We start from the raw sequence: 14,544 nt of genomic DNA, 5'->3' as shown, positions 1-14,544 counted from the left end.
CATTCTAGTCAAAGGGCCTCCTCAATAATCCCGTCATTTTCATGACTTTGAAGAACTCTAAGTGGATTCCCCAGAGCAAAAAGAACCGCCATGGGGGGGCCTCGGGGTGCTTACAGCACTCGCTGGCACCCCCGCAAAGCGCCTGGCGCTGACCATAATCATGTTTTTTACACTCATCGTGAAACCCAGGAGGTTCGCGGGAGTCAGGAAATACTGGGAAAACCGGGAAAATTTGTCAGAGAACAAAAGTGTCAAGTCACCTTCAATTCCCTTTCTCGCGAGAATGGGTTTGACGTTTTGAAACAACAAACTTTTGCTCCGAAAACTAATCCTCAAATCATCGTCTTTTCAAGCATCTGGCATAGCCGCAATCGTCAAGGAATTTTAACCCAAATGAGTCAGGGAAAGCAGGGAAACGTCAGGGAATTTTCATTTTCATAATTTTTTGGCTGCCCTGCAAACCCCCCAAGTATGTCAAAAATGCAAATAAACTCGATTTTTCCCAAAATTGTAAAGTTTACATTTCTTTAGGCCTGAATTGGATAGACAGATTGCGGAAAAGGAACCACTAGGTAAAGTGCAAATGTTAGCTAAGATTGTGCAACTTCTTTGGTCTTGGAGGAAAAACCCGATATCCATTAATAGTTTCTATTTTACCTCGCTAAAAACTGTAAATTAAGACAAATATACAATCTAAATTTCATAGTTTTTCGCGATTTCCGCAATTTTATTGCAAAAGAGAATTGCACAATCTTAGCATCATTGGCAATGCCCCTTTAAAAGTGATGTCCTTTTTGTCAAAATGCCATGCCAATTATCTGGTGAAGGAGACGACTGGATCCAAGCCGGCTATAGCGAAGAGTTTTCATTTTTTGTCCGTAAATGTGCACTACACCGATATCTACTCCAGGTCCATCTGTCCAACGGCTAAAACGAAATTCCAGTTTGAACAAAACTCCAAGTCGATTTACATGTGATAGGTGAATAATTCTCGGAAAGAGCGCAACTGGACTTCTGCGGAAACACCGGGGGCGTGGGCCCACCGGGCGAGCCACCCGACGCATCGGGCCACAACGCAGTCCCGGCACTTCAAAGCTTCCGACGGTTTGCCCGCGCGCGCGCATCTCCGCGTCAAAAATGAAACGAATTAGCAGCCACCAAAAGCCCAATTCAATTCCCGGGATAGACATAATTTCATTTGTGCATTCGCACACAGCAACTCCTAGCGGTGGTCTAACGGAGCCAGTGCAATGCGTTGGTTCCATTAAAATATTTTATTCCGGACCAACTCGCGTTTTCGGAACTCGAGCTAGAAGGGAAACGCTGTACGTTTCTCAAATTTCCAATTCGACATCCAAACGCGCGAACGCGAGTAGGCGATATTAGAAAAGTTGAGCAAGTACTGGGTGATCCTTACAATGAAAGTGCATGTGAAAACAATCGATTCTTGGTGAGGCAGCTTAACTCACCTCAAATCGATATGTTTCAATGGATTTAAACGGTCTTGCCCAACGCTCGCATGAATCGCCACTTGCGTGAACCCTCGTTGCCTGAGTCCGCTCGAAGCCTGTAATTTTGCGATGTGAATAGACCAAGTAGACAAAGTACGATTTTACATAAGCATTTTGAAACATGTATACCGCATGAAAATTTCACGTAGAATACGAAGCGACTCGACCGAAAAGTTACTTGGAATTAACACCCAACCGTGATTAGATATCGTTTTTGATTCAGCCTTGACCACGCACAAATTGTGAATGCCCCCCCGCTCGAATAGGAAACCAAACCCGGGACAATACAGAGGATCGAATCACGGAATAACGGTTTTGACGGGGGAGGCTCTCAATCGAGATGTTTCTATACCTCGACCTGAGCTGTTTTAGTAGTAAGAGTCACGGGTAACAGCTAGCCGAAGCTCCGAGAATTAAGGTCGTTGGCAGGGGTTAATACCGCAGAGATTGTAATGCGGGAACGTTCAGTGAGTCGATTGAAAAGTCACTTGGATAAAGGTATTTTGTGCGGATTTCGAAGCAGGCACGGAAAAAACGGTCATATACTTAGTTCCAGGAGTTACTTAAAAAACAGAATATATTTGTCCTATCACACAAATTCGTGTTCTATAATACCGTGAAGTTTTTGATAAGGAAACATACATGTAAGGTAAATCCATAGAATGCAGGCAAATCCCACATTGTCGAGGGGTCCCTTCTGTTACACACGGTGATGTCAGCGATTGAGTCTGGGATAAACCCCATTCGGCGGCGACTCAGCGGTCAAATATCCCGAATGCAGAAAGCCACAAACAGACAGAGACAACCAGTAGCCCATTATTTAACGAACACATCTGAATGGCTATGTTATAGGGGGTCAGATTTTTAACGTTTTATCATCCGCCGTATAATTTTTTCACGCTCAAAGGTATCTCCAGTCCAGAGTTTTAAATCCTCTCATTTATAGGGGCGCCGTTATTAATAATGTTTCCGGAAATGTTAATCGGTTTTTTTGCCCTTAATGTAGAGGACACAGTGACGTACCCAACAATCATGAAAAATAACTATCTCCCTAATTTCTGTATTAGCTCAACTCATCCGTAGTCTTACAAATATTGACGTTTCCCCGTGAATGGGGGATTTCAGAGGGGTCCTATCAGGGTAGAGAAAGTGGGTTTTTCGCCTTAGAGTGGAACCCCTCCGAATACGCCCTTTATCCACGTAAGATTCCGATATGTTATTGAGGGCATGTTGATGTTTCATGCCGCAAAAAAGGTAAAGGGTGTTTAACCTTTTCTTTCATGAAATTTATTCCGTAGCGGCGGTGGCTGAAATTCAGAAGGGAACAGGAGAGTTTCTCAATATTTTTGGTGGGGCGAGGACTGATTTTCCTCTTCTTGTCTTTTTTCTTCGGTGTCTTTTGTTCTTTTTTGTGGTTTTTGTGTTTCTTCCTTTTTTTGCTTTTTGTCTTGTTTGTATTTTTTTTATTTTGTTTTTTTTTTCTGTTTTTTTTTTTTTTTCGATTTTTTTTTGGTTTTTTTTTCATTTTTCCGACCTGGTGTGGGGGATGTGGCGCGTCATTAGAAACTAGAGCCTCGAGCCAACCCTAGAATCACCCCGCACAAGAGGACTGAGATGTCCTTGGAATGTGGGAAGTAGACGTAAGTTGATGAGACAAGGAAGTACAGAGGGCAGAGTGAAGCGATCCTATCGGTTGAGACGGAATGGTTGTTAAAGACTGGGGGCAAACGATGGACTGATCTCTGGTGGGTTGCCGTTATGTTATTCTATTACTTACCTGCTTCTTCCATTGAGACCACCCTCTTCCACCAATGCACTGAAAAAAAACAATCTCGGTGTATTTTACTAAGAAAAGGGTAACATTACCAAGAATTCAGGGTTCTATTTGATCCCAGTTTTTTTCTTGGTAAAGTTACCATTTATGGAATGTGTAATCTTACCAAGATAATCTCGGTAAAATTATCGACTTTCTCGTAATTTTACTGGAACCCCGTAAAGACGCCAATATTTTTTATCGACTTGGTAGAATTACCAGAGATAAAATGGCAAAGGTACCGGGCATTGATTACCAATAAAAGTGTATTCTTACCTAAAAAAAAACAGTAAAAATACCGGTTTTTAGGTAAGCTTACTAGTCATGTCTCGGTAAAATTACCAATAATTGGTAAAAAAGTGAGATGGTAAAGATACCAACGGACCTTGGTAAGAACGCCGAGAATTTTTTTTCAGTGTGAGGTCGCTAGATTTTCTCCTTCGTCTTACCTGTCTATCACTTTGTCTATCAATTTCAAGGATCAGCCTGCTGATGCACATCGGCAGCGTTGCTCCGCTGCGCGGCGGGAAAGCCGGTTTCGAAACGCGAATGAGGTTGGGAGCGCGGGAAATTTGTGCGAAGCGCTGTTGCCGTTCCGCGTCGTTAACCGGATGAGTTTTTCAGTGATTCAAGCCGGGGGACCCGTGCAATGCGGCAAAGTGGCCCGAAGGCTCCAGGATTAATTAAGTGAACGGCCGATCGGCCTGCGCCGTGCCTGATGCCGAGGCTCCAACTATGGAATGTGAACAACTGTGAACGTGACCATGATCATATACGATAAAGTCAAGCACAGCAAGCTCAAGTCCCTCTACTGTCGTGTAAGTTTTCTCAAGAGATCCCCGCACCTCTGGACGCGGTTATATTAAACAATTTGGTGTCAAGGACCTGTAACAGGGTGTCTACAAGCCCGGAATTTCCAGAAAGTCCGGAAAAAGTACTGATTTCTCATAGGCGGTCCGGAAGTACTGAAAAAGTGCGGAAATTTTGCAAGAAGGCCCGGAACTTTTTTATTTTTTGTTATTTTTGTCGCAACTTGAGCGAGAAATTCAAATTTTTCGAATTTCGTCCAATGGAGGTACTGAAAAAGACTGAATTATTATGTTACGGAGATACTGAAATTCTTAAGAATGCACTGAAAAAGTACTGCATAAGTACTGATTTTGGCCCGCCTGTTTTAGTAGACACCCATGCCTGTGTAAAAACCGGGATTACGGGAGTACATCAGGGAATGAAAAGTAACCGGGAATCATGTCGTTTTTCTCACAAAAGAATCAAACGAGGGGTTCATAATCTTCCAAGCTTTCCAAGAATTCTAGATGAGGGGACACTGGGACAGTACCTTCCAATAAGAGGGATGACTTTTTTGTCCTTTTTTTTTTTGTTAAGAATGAGTGAAAATAGGAAAGCTTGTTAGTCAGATGGTATTGTATTGCATCTTGCATGTTATGTCCATCTTTTTGTAGACGAAATCCCGCACGATTTTGCGGAATGGGCGGGAGAAAAAAATTCGTAATTTCGCGAAAATATATTAATTTTTTTTCTTTTCCCGGCGACTTATCAAGATTTTGCAGGTTTGCCAAATATTCGCGCAATCTGGAAGAATATCGACTCCTGAACGTAACTCCATTTCAATGTTGCTGCATTCCCTTCGCAAATTGCATTTTCATCCGGAGAATCTTAGGTATCTCTAAGTGAAAATTTCGTTGAGTTTTCTTTAAACTCTTGCAAAAATCAGACAAATTTTGGGAGGGGAAAAGACCGTTCTTGTAAAAAATTGAATTACTCGGGTCAATTTTGCACCCTCCGAATGGAGTCACGTTCCTTCGTCCGGAAAACGACGATTTATCAGGGAATTCGGGCTGTAACCGGGAATTTCATCTTGATCCCACCCTAGATCAAATTATTTTCAAAATCCATACCCATGTTGACTTGGCTTAAGAAAAGCAGCAAAGAAGGCAAGATAGCTGGGACCTAACTCGAGGTCGAGTACCAAGTTTTTTTTAGCTTCCTGGAGCAAATGTGTTTTCCCAGGGATCTACAGTCAAATGAGGGGAAACCTCCGGTTCTCATCTAGGATTATTTTCGTGGAATCAGGAAAAATCAGGAAACACAGAAGCCAAGAATTCTAAACATCGCACAGTGGAACGAGCATGAAATTTTTGGCTAAAATTCCAAAATTTGATGTTTATTTCGTCACAAATTCAATGTCACAAGGTGTTCCTGAAAGGAAATTTCACGAAAAAACGGATGAAACCACCTTCAAACAGTTCAGTTTCATATTTTTTAAAATATAAGCTTCCAAAGTTCCCACATTTCGTCCGACATCTTCTATCGACTCGTTCCAGTGTGCACTGTGTTGAGTAGGAACGAAAATCGTTACCAGGCTTAATACCTAAATAGTTATACCGAAAACCTCAAAATAGTTTCTCGAATCAAGTGAACTCTGAAATTACAGTGACGGCGGTAGGACAAACTCAGTGGCGCGGCGTGCTTCGCGATTTATCGATTGATCTGCCATTTAAACCTATGGTAAAGAATCGATTAAGGTGTTCGCTGCAAACACCCTGTTTATCGATCCTTTTCTATAGGTTTAAATGGCATAACAATCGATACATCGCATAGCACGCCACGCCACTGGACAAACTTGCTCCGTGGATCGATGTCTTCCTCTCGATAAGTATGAGTTCATTTTGTTGGCATGCAAGCTGACGTCAGAATCTCGTTTCCCTCATTGCCGGTCCGTCTAGCTACTTAAAAATGTCAATGACGCCCCAAAAGGTTTAATAAGCAGCTGTGACACTGAGAACCAAGATCAAGTTCACGGACTCAATGCTCTGTGCAAGCCATAGCTTACGAACTAGCTCGCTTTGAATTTTCGACTTTCGTTGAGTATTTATACAAGCCTGGAAAATGTGATAATTTGGGGGGAAGGTGGAAGGTTTACTTCACCTGATTCAAGGCATTCATGAAAGACAGTGTAGGCGCTCAATTTCTAATGGTTATTTTCTCTCTCTCCGCATCAGTAATTACTGTATTTCCCGAGGGAAATCGAAAATTTGTTTCTCTCATTTTGTTTGCTATTTTTATCGTCTTCCTCAAACTGAGGCTACAAGAAATCTCGTGTTTCTTAATTATTCGTTGGAAAAGAGCAAAATTGTTGTATCCATCCTAGTGTTGTTTCCTGATGTTTTGATGGCACATCTGTCATGCGTTCCTTTCCGTGCAAATAGTGCAGTACCCATTAGCTATTTAGTGTCTTCACCTCTGTCTGATATTGCGTCCAACAAATGCCGAAGCAAAATATACCTCTGATAGTAGTATGGACTAGTGGACCACCCTTTGGAAAATTTGCATGCGTTTGAGATCTCACAATCTTCTTGTTTAAGCAGAAACTGTAATGAGTGTTCCCGAGAATAAACTCTAACTCTAACTTGAACGATTATATTGGTGGAAATTTTTGACAAACTGACCTTAAGCATGTACTTTAAAAGGGAAAAGCCGCTTGAAGTCATAAGGTAGTACGATTTCTCACGATCAAATCTATTTGTCTCCGCTTTCCCGTATCCGAAATTTTTTTAAAGAATACTACAAACTCAGCTCACTAAGCAATTTCAGATGAAGTGCAAATTCTTTATTACTTCCAAAATGTCGCGATTAATAGAATAATGCTTCCCGTTTCTAGAAAGAATTACTTTTAATGCAATAGCTCTCGAAATTGAGGTTGTTATACCCTCTTTTTGTCATCTTTAAGGAGAATCCTCCAACACCTTTGTATGGAGGCGTTTTTAATTTTTATTCAGGAAGAATTTATATCCGGGGAGACTTAAACGCAAATCAGCAAAATTGCCATCTTGTATGCGGCTTCCAACAATCAAATAAATGCATTTTTCGCTCACATTAATAGAATTCCACAGCCGTTTTGGTTTACTCATATCCCTCTTTTTCGCTCCCCCCCCCCCCGTCCCCCTTCGCATTTTTCGTTTGATAAACGGGAGGTGGAATCATCCCCTTCCTCCCCTCCCGGCCACCCTTACATACGTTTAATCGGCGCTCTGAAGGGTAAAAATTTGTAAAAATCTTCAAGGAAACATGTAATTTAGCCATGACAACGATGCATTAAAAATTTAAGGCCTATCTGCGGTACTAGGGGGTCAATTTTATACGGCGAAATTCTTGTACTTCATTTTGGGTTCATTTGGCAACTTATTTTCGATGATACGCGTTCCCCCTCTCGGAAAGTCGAATTCGACCGACCCGAATCGACACCGTTCCCATGGCAGGTGCCGAATTTCTGGGTATTCCGTGCTTTTAGCAAGACCAATCTAGACAGGTCAGTCACTGCATCTTTTTAAGATCCACCCCTCACCCAGCTTACAGTCTGATGACGTAAAATCGGCCGTCCCATCCCCCGTCCGGCTTCACTCGGCCTGGCCAGTGTGACGTCACATTGACTGCTCGCGTAAGAAATACAGGGCATTTAAATTTCCCGACGACGCAAAAACGGCCAGCTTCACGTCACTGCGCAATAGAGTTCCAAAACTCGTCTTCGGGAATGACTGACCTGCGGGCTGATCATTGAAATTGATAGGCAAAGCTATAGGCAAAGAGGAAATAGGGGGTATGGAGCGATCCATTGGTTCCTATTGGTTGAAATTGGTGGTTCCTATAGATTAAGGGAGGAAAGAATGGGCTAACTATCGTGTCTCTCGTGGGTTGCCGTTAGTTAGTCTATTACCTACCGCCTTTGTCCATTGCAACCGCCCACTTCCACCAATAAGATCGCTCCACATATCTTTTGTCCTCCTTGTCTATAGCTTTGTCTCTCAATTTCAATAATCGGCCTGCTGTGTAAATTGGTCTCGGTGCGTCCTTTGACAACGTTCGAGGACTCACATGCGTTTTTTGCAAGCACATCAGGAGCATTTGTCTCGGGCTAATCCCCGCGACCCCCGTAATTTTTCAGGCGTAACGCGGGCGATAGGTCGTGAGACGGTGGCGCGGAGGATGACAGGTCAGGAGAGGCATCGAGAGGGAAAGGAGAAAGGCTGCTGGCGGAGCGGTGGTCGCGAGTCAAGACCGAAGCCCCAGAGGTCGTTGTGCGTCGATTGTTGTCTCCGTCGCGTCGCGTCGCCGTCGTCTCCATCGGGGGAAAAAGTATGATCGCGTGGGACGCGCCGATGCAGCATCCCGCCCGCGTCATCGCATCGCGACGCCAATGTCGCGCGCCCAGACGCATGCGCGCGCCCGCGCTCCAACCGGTCCGGTCGCCCGCACACCGGTCCCGTTCAGATCTCCCCGTCGGAATAGGAACGTTTTAAGCGAATTTTATTTAGAGGTTCGGTACTACTTTTGCTCCCAAACCTCCGAGCTGTCATTCTATCTGAGTTCGGAACTTCCGATTCGGTGAATAACGAATCGCAACGTGGGTGCGTGATTCTGGTCCAGCAGATCTGATCGGCCGGATCTGGTAACAATGGAGTCCACTGGTGTTTGTGATTGATGAGACAAACCGGGACAGAACTTCCCAAAGAGGTTCGGAACTTTAAATAACGTTCGCTCTTTGACCGCGTCGTTCCTTTCCTCAATTTCAACAATCAGCCCGCAGGGGCTCAAAAACTTCTCGACCACGCAATGGAGATGTTGCATGTGTGAGGAATTTGCGATTTGACCATTGATTCTTATGTAAAAGTTCGCGAGAAACACGATGGTGACACTGGTTTTCTCTGAAATCAACTCCCAAGCTCAAAAAAAGCTCTCAAGTTGAGGCCAAAATGGAGGGGATACCCCACCCTACCCTGAGAGTCCACCTCTACATCAAAACAAACTCTCCATGCAAAGGATAGGGAGCAAATACATTGTCATAGGGCTGCCACTTCATTTGAGGACTCCAAAACTGAAAACACGGCAACCCTGCAATGTATTTGCTCCCCAGATTAGTGTGCTCCCTATCTTCGCATGGAGAGTTTGTCTTGATGTAGAGGTGGACTCTCAGGGATGGGTGGGATATCCCCTCCATTTTGGCCTCACTTTGAGAGCTTTTTTTGAGCTTGGGAGATGATTTCAGAGAACACCAGCGGCACCATCGTGTTGCTCGCAAACTTTTACATAAGAATCAATGGTCAAATCGCAAATCCCTCACACATGCAACATCTCCATTGGTCGGGTGCGGAAATTTCAAAGCCCGAAAACGGTATTTCGAAGTGGGAAAACTGGAAAAATCGCGATAATTTTTGCAAAACTGAGGTAAAAATCATGGGTTTTTCGTAAAATGGCGGTATAAATCTCGCGCTTTGCGCAAAATTGCGGCAATTAATACGTACAGAGCCATAAAACAAGCCTCTAGAATTGCTTAGAAATCCTAAAAAGAAGCTTTCGAAACCGCGATCCTGAACATTTTGAAAAAAGGGGGAGCAACGAGAAGGCGAAGAAAAAACGTTTCATTTTCCGCAAGCTACAGGGCTCTCCATGGGCCCCACTGTGAGTTGATAGTCTGCGCGCTTGAAAGCTGACAACCAGTCCGACCTAGTTCCATTTCTATCCAACACGCAACTCCGGGTGTCGGCTTTAAATATTTGCGAAAGTGTTTTTGAAACCGAAGGCAGTCCCTCTGAGGGTAGCCTTTATAAAGGAAAATACCAGAGAGAAATGGGTGAAGTCATGATAGTTGCGAATTTTTTCGTGTCGCATCACGTACTTTCAGCAATTCAGCATGTTTCCTAGACGGATCGAACTAGCTGAAAACTTTCAGTGTCCAGTGTCTCATTCTAAGTTAACATTTTCTTTAGATCGGTCGGGGAGCGCACGGAAAAGTCAAAGAATGCCAATTTCAATTCCAAACGGTCACCAAACACGATTTTGAAATTTTGCAACACTGTTTTTCCTGCATTGAAATCCTTTAAAAATATCGATGCTAAGTGAGGTAAGCTGCCTCACCAAGAATCGATTGTTTTACATAGATTTAAATGAAGGAAAAACAGTGTTGCCAACTTTTAAGAATCACGTTTGGTGACTTTTTTTTTCTTTTCTCTTTTTTCTTTTTTTTCTTTCACATTACTTTTGAGAATATTTTTCGTCTAAAGGGATTCGAGGGGAAAAATACCAGTAAACGAACGGAATAATCGTTTCAGAACTTCAGAACCTATATTTTAATCGCACCAAGTCAATCATCCATTTCAAAATACAGTCTAAAAAAATGAGACCTGATGATATCTTGCCGTCACCATTTAATTTGCTTTTATGCAGGTGACCGAATATGTGAACTTGTTGGCCTAAAACTAGCAGGGGTTACGCAACAGTCCAAACGTGGACACAGGACATCGGTCGAACGTCAAAATAATCCTCTAGCCCAGTAGTCCGTTTTTAGAGACTTTTTTACTATCAGAATTTTAAATTGGCCCTAATTTCACTATCTGCAGCGACCGTTCAGAATTTTTTTACGTCCCATTAATTTTAAGTCAGCGGCTAATGCTGTCCTTTTTCGCTATGAGCGCCGTAAATTCTTTTTATGCCTGACATTAATTCGTATTGGTGAAGCTCGCAAGTAAGCCCTCTTTTGCTCCAGTAGACAACTTGTTTTACTGCAGAGAAAAAAAATTATTAAATAATTAACCTGATCGTTTTCTGCCTAAAAAATGGTATGCGTCCAAGTCGGGATGATTCTTTTTTCCCCGTGGTTTTTGTCGAGATCATTTTGAAGCCTCGGGGATTAGAACTTGCGAAACCCATCGCGGCGCTGCTGTCACTGTGAAAGCTTTTGGACCACAAAGGAAAGAAAAAATGTAAATTTTTTTCTCTTTGTTTATGAACTGAATAGGATAAGTTTCCATGACTCTTTAGTGAGATTCGTGATTTGATCTCAAAGGCTGCAACTAATAAGTATCTTGTCGGTTGTGTCATCTTTCGATGTCATTCTTTCATAATTACATAGTGAATTATTTGCTTAAATTTCTTCAATGGATATAGACTAAATCGGTCAAATTTAATGGATAGACTTTTGTATCGTTTATGGTAAAGCATTTTGCGTGTTTATTAAATTGTTTTATTGATATTTTTTGTACCAAATTGTTCAAGCATACTCCAAAGGTGTTCTAATCATTTTGATTCCCCCATCAATCAGAAGGGAGATTGCGGTCGGTTTGGTGATACATTTTTTTTGCGTGCAAATCGATCAATATTTGGAAAAGTTTTTTATTCCAGTGAATTATCTCGTCTTATTGGAGTAGTACACGTCTCCTGCCTTTAACCGTTCGTCGGCTTTCTTCTTTTTCGCGACTTTTAACTTCTTACCAGTGGCGTGGCGTGAATGATCGATTATCGATATTTTCCTATTTGAATCCGTAGTAAAAAATCGATTACAGGGTGTTCGCTGCGAACACCCTGTCAATCGATCCTTTTCCATAGGTTTAAATGACAGATCAATCGATATATCGTAAAGCACGCCACGCCACTGCTTTTTACTTGAAGGTTCTCCAAATTTTGGACCCACATTCAGCCAAAAAAGACCGAAAAACAACGACGCCATTGCGTCTCGTCATACTATCGTATGTAGGCCGTAGCCCCGTGTTCGTGTGTATGGCGGCTACAATCCGCGCGCAGTGATTAGATATCGGATATCGGTGCACCGCACCGCGCAAAAATCTTGCCAATTTCTCAACTTTGCACTTGCCAAGTTCTCGGATTCTCGGTGCACGCGAGAAAAATTTCGGCCGAAGCCAGCTGAAATTTTATCACTCGCTCCAACTTCAACAATCCCGATTTTTTTCTCTTTTTGAGAATACGCTGTCGATGCGACGAATGCAGCACCTGAAACTCGGAATTGCATGGCTTCCCTCTGAATATAACGCTGTAGTCTGTTAAAACATGTGTTGGAGCGACTATCTCAAATCCGCTCGCCTGATTCCGCTTCTTAGCGTCGATTTTGCGAATTTTTCAAATGCTGGAAATCCGTTTTCTCAATTGAAAACTAACGATGAGCAGCTCTTTTTTTTAAGGAAAGGAGAAATAGATTTCAATGTGAGAGAGCTGTCTCCCGTAGAGACGACTTGCGACAAAGCGTACTGCTTCACAGAGTTTTATGTAAATATCGGTACAGTCGGTAATATCGGTAACAGTCGAGGGAAATCTGAGATGTGCCACAAAACCCTGAAAAATCACGGGAATCAGCCGTAACATACGATATGTTTGCTGCCACGAAATGAACCTGCAAAGCTTACAATTTCTTTTCGCCAACATCGTTAACCAGCAATGTATAATTAGAAGATTTTTCACACCCGTAAAGTTGAGGGGTTGAAAAATCCTGAATACGAGTATGAAAAGGCAGATTTTTTTTTAAAATTGAAGAAAACTACTCAGTATATTGTTAGTAAAAAATATAAGAAATCGGAGCTCATCGCGGAATTTCATTCAACGAGTTATTTTATAATTAAAAAGCGCTGCAAATTATCTGTTAATTTTCTTAAGATTTTCGAAACCTCCCCATAGCGTTTGCTAAAATCTCTTCAATTTTGGCTTTACCCTTAATTTTTTCTCCACCTCTAGTTAGTTTGCTCCGATTTTAGGCTTGCATCCTCTAACATCTAATGTAATCCTCCTCATATTTGAATCAGTTGCTTTAAAAAAAGTCGCATTTTCAGGTGAGCCCCAGTTTGCATGTATTTTTAAGCACTTCAGGGCTCGTATGAAAATCGACTTCTTTTCTTTTGTAAAGAAATTGCTTCATTTGTTCTTGCGCTCGATCCTGAAACTCGACATTGATGCGCTGCTAATCCTCCTGTACATACGGCGTACCGCGTACATGGTTAAATGTCACCTAATTGATTCCTTTCTGTTTGACTTCGTCTTATCCTTCATTGTCCCCTAATTAGTGCGCTTGGAAAGCGACGCAGCAATAGTGTACCAAAGTGCATCTGTCTTACGACACTACACCAATGCGACTCGCTAACCTCATTAATCAAACCAGTTTGAACGTCAGTCGCTCTTAAGATCGAAGTCCCGTAGGTTGTTTTGAAAAATATAATATCATGCATTAATTAACCGGCCTGACGGTGAGGCCTTAGAAGATAAAGGAGAATGATCATCGCTCTACAACTCAGTCGTAAAGGACTCGAAGGTTTGCGTGAATATTTTTGTCAGGGATTTTTGGTTTAATTTGTCCGGTCCTTTGGATTTTGTGATCAACTGTATCGTTTCTAAAATTATGTTAACGTCGAGGAAGGTAAAAAATTTGTGGGAACTCTGATCGAACCATCCTTCACTGTACTCGAAAAAAAACCACATTGGATCTACAGAGTCCAGACTCTTGAAAACATTGACAAGAAAAAATACCCTCGATTCAATCGGATTTAAGCTTGAATCAAAAGGAGATCCGCTCAAATTAAGAGGCTTGGTTCTTGTTTTAAGCTTAAATCTGATTGAATCAAGAGTATTTTTCCTTGCCGATGTTTTTAAGAGTCTGGTAAATCCAATGTGTTTTTTTTTCCAGTGTGCAAAGTCTTGCAACCAAATTCGGTTCGGGAAGGGAGATTTTAAAGGTTGTACATGAGCAGAATTTTTTTTTTTATTTTTTATAAATTATTAAGGGATGCGTAGGCGAAGAGATGTTGCGGTGTCAGTTGCCGATAACCTCTGGGAAGACAGGCATATGTGGCGTTTTGGGTGTGTATAACGCCGAGTGCGTTATAAAGCGACTTATATATATATATTTAAGGGATTTGATTCATTAGAAGATTATGCAACCTTGAATGAGCATCGGGTAAGGGTTAATGCACATCCATGCTCCGGGCTTTCAAATTTTCAGGGATGAAAGCCGAGTGGAATCTGTTTTTGCAGATCCGCTCGTCAGTTCCACGAAAACTTGTCGCCACCACCGGGATTCAAACCCGGGGCCTTTTGACCTAGAGTCAGACGCGCCAGTATGTTTTTTCCCCTCTCAGTGCCCGATACGAGGAGACGGTTGATTTTTTTTCCAGCGATTTGGAGTGCGAGAAAATGTATGACTTTTCTTCTCACGATCAGTTACTGAAATGCACAGGGATGCACCCAGCATTCCGCGGTTAGGCGTCGGACGACACGTGTGCAGTGTGCACGGAATGCTGAAGTTCCCAACCGACCGAGAGCGCGTTACAGCATGAAGTCTTCCGTGTAAAAACGACGGATGCCCCATTTAAAATACTTTGCACATCCGTTGTTCGTACGTTTAAGGCTTCGCATTCGCCGTCTCTG

General features: G+C 42.4%; 1 protein-coding gene across 5 annotated transcripts in view; it reads left to right on the top strand.

The window, feature by feature from the left end:
* The window catches only part of Pkn (serine/threonine-protein kinase N), a 111,450-nt gene that overhangs the window by 13,263 nt on the left and 83,643 nt on the right, over positions 1-14,544 (top strand). The gene's annotated exons all lie outside the window — the stretch shown is intronic.

This window comes from Bemisia tabaci, chromosome 6, assembly GCF_918797505.1.
Source record: "Bemisia tabaci chromosome 6, PGI_BMITA_v3".
Classification (NCBI taxonomy): Eukaryota; Metazoa; Arthropoda; class Insecta; order Hemiptera; family Aleyrodidae; genus Bemisia; species Bemisia tabaci.
Note: the sequence above shows the minus strand (reverse complement) of the source record. Positions and strands in the feature narration are given on the sequence as shown.